We start from the raw sequence: 294 nt of genomic DNA on the forward strand, positions 1-294 counted from the left end.
CATTGCATATCAATTCATCCTACATCCCCCAAATACTACAAAAATGTATTGCATAACAATTTATCTCACACCACCACATACTATAGAAACATTGCATATCAATTCATCCTACACCCCCACATACTACACAAACATTGCATATGAATTTATCATACACCCCCACTTACTACACAAACATTGCATATCAAGTCATCCTACACCCCGACATACTACACAAACATTGCATATAAATTTATCCTACACCCCCACATACTACACAAACATTGAATATCAATTCATCCTACACCCCGACAT

The sequence above is a fragment of the Palaemon carinicauda genome, chromosome 3 (genome assembly GCF_036898095.1).
Source record: "Palaemon carinicauda isolate YSFRI2023 chromosome 3, ASM3689809v2, whole genome shotgun sequence".
Taxonomy (NCBI): Eukaryota; Metazoa; Arthropoda; class Malacostraca; order Decapoda; family Palaemonidae; genus Palaemon; species Palaemon carinicauda.